The sequence below is a fragment of the Cystoisospora suis genome (assembly GCF_002600585.1).
Source record: "Cystoisospora suis strain Wien I chromosome Unknown contig_580, whole genome shotgun sequence".
Lineage (NCBI taxonomy): Eukaryota > Apicomplexa > Conoidasida > Eucoccidiorida > Sarcocystidae > Cystoisospora > Cystoisospora suis.
This window is the reverse complement of record NW_027153381.1, coordinates 658-2195: the sequence shown is the minus strand read 5'-3', so window position 1 is coordinate 2195 and position 1538 is coordinate 658. Positions and strand designations below refer to the sequence as shown.

General features: G+C 39.7%; 1 protein-coding gene across 1 annotated transcript in view; it reads left to right on the top strand.

Annotated features, from left to right (window-relative positions):
* CSUI_001463 (phenylalanyl-trna synthetase beta) overlaps positions 1-1295 on the top strand; it is a 20523-nt gene extending 19228 nt beyond the window's left edge. The window contains exon 18 of the mRNA XM_068061669.1: positions 487-1295. The gene's annotated coding sequence lies outside the window, so the exon portion shown is untranslated. The remainder of the gene's footprint in view (positions 1-486) is intronic.
* Positions 1296-1538: the final 243 nt, after the last annotated feature.

Here is a 1538-nt window from a genome sequence, read left to right as displayed (position 1 = left end):
AGATAAGATAGATAGATAGATCAAAGGTGGAATAGTAGATAAAGATAGATAGACGTAACTAATACTCCTATGGTGTATGTATGTATGTGTCGCATGTCCGAATGAGAGAAGGCGAGGAATGGAGACCGCACTGTCTTTTATTCTGAGATAAGACTAAAACGCTCGAGCGATAGAGACAACAGAACTATCCTTCTCTTTCTCTTTCTAAAGTGTTTTAACTTCCCTTTTCTTCTTCCTCCTTCAATCTGTCTTTTCCCCTTTTTCTCTTGAGTAATGATTGATCTCTCTTCTGAAGGGAAAAGTTTCTTCATGGGTATGTGTCTTTACCTTTCCCTATGCATCTATCTATTTTTGCATATACATATACAGGTATATACATTTATATCATGTATATATAGATATATATATATGGACATACGTACAGGGATGTATGTGTCTCTTTGAGGTATGGGTATGCATGTATGGGCATGTGTGTGGTGGCTGTAGGAGAGGAGTTATATGAGAGCTTGAAGATTCAAGAGCGAGTGTATTCGGCTTATAAACGGTTCCAGACGTTAAGCTACTGGAACACCATTGATGCTAATCAACATACCTCCCGTGAAGACCTCCATCAAGTTATCTATCAGAAAGTCTTGAAGCTTCTAAAAGATATTCAGTACAATTCGCCTCTTTCTCTTTCTCTCTCGTCTTCTTCTTCTCCTCATCCTGTCTCTCCATCGAAGAGATCTTTTTCTCACCGAAGACTTCTATGGGAATGAATGCATGCAAGAAAAAGAAGCGAAGCACGGACCAAACACACACGAAGAGAGAAGAAAAGAAGAGAGAAAGAAAGAAGTCTTTGCTTCTTCTTCATTCATTCTCTATTACTTCTTCCGTTTTCGCCCTTTCGTTTCTGTAAAGAGAGAGAAAGACCTCCACCATGCATGCTTTGCAGAAAGACGAAGAAGAGGAACAGAAAGAGTGACTGAGCGAAGTAATGGACTTCTCGTGGCGTACTTTGTAGTCTTTGTCTGCAGATAATGTCCGTGTTGTTCTTTGTTTCATTCTTTCCATTCACGAAGAATGAGAATCTCATTCATAAGGAGGTGGATGTACACCTGGTGCGTGTATGTAGGGATGTCTGTATATGTATGTATGAATATGTGTATATCTGTATGTATGTACATGATCTTGCATCCAGGGTAGAAGGAGTAAGACAGCATCTAAGAAGAAGATTTCGTCTTAACTTTGATTTTTCTCTCTTCAAAAGAAACACACTCTCTCGAGCTTTAGCTCATTACAAAGGCAGACACCTTCCCTCCCTCCCCCTTCCCTCCTACTTACCCTGCAGAAACAGCCCAAGAGAAAGAAAGAAAGAAAAAGAAAGAAAGATCAACACACACATCTTCACACCTTTCCAAGTAACTAAACTCTTTCCTCTCTCTCTGTCTCTCTTTCATCTTTCTCTTCGGTTCTCTTCCTCTATCTCAATCGAGTCAGTCTTTCTTTCTCTTTGTTAAGTAGGAAATCGTCTAGATCGAGAAGTACACCCTTAAGTC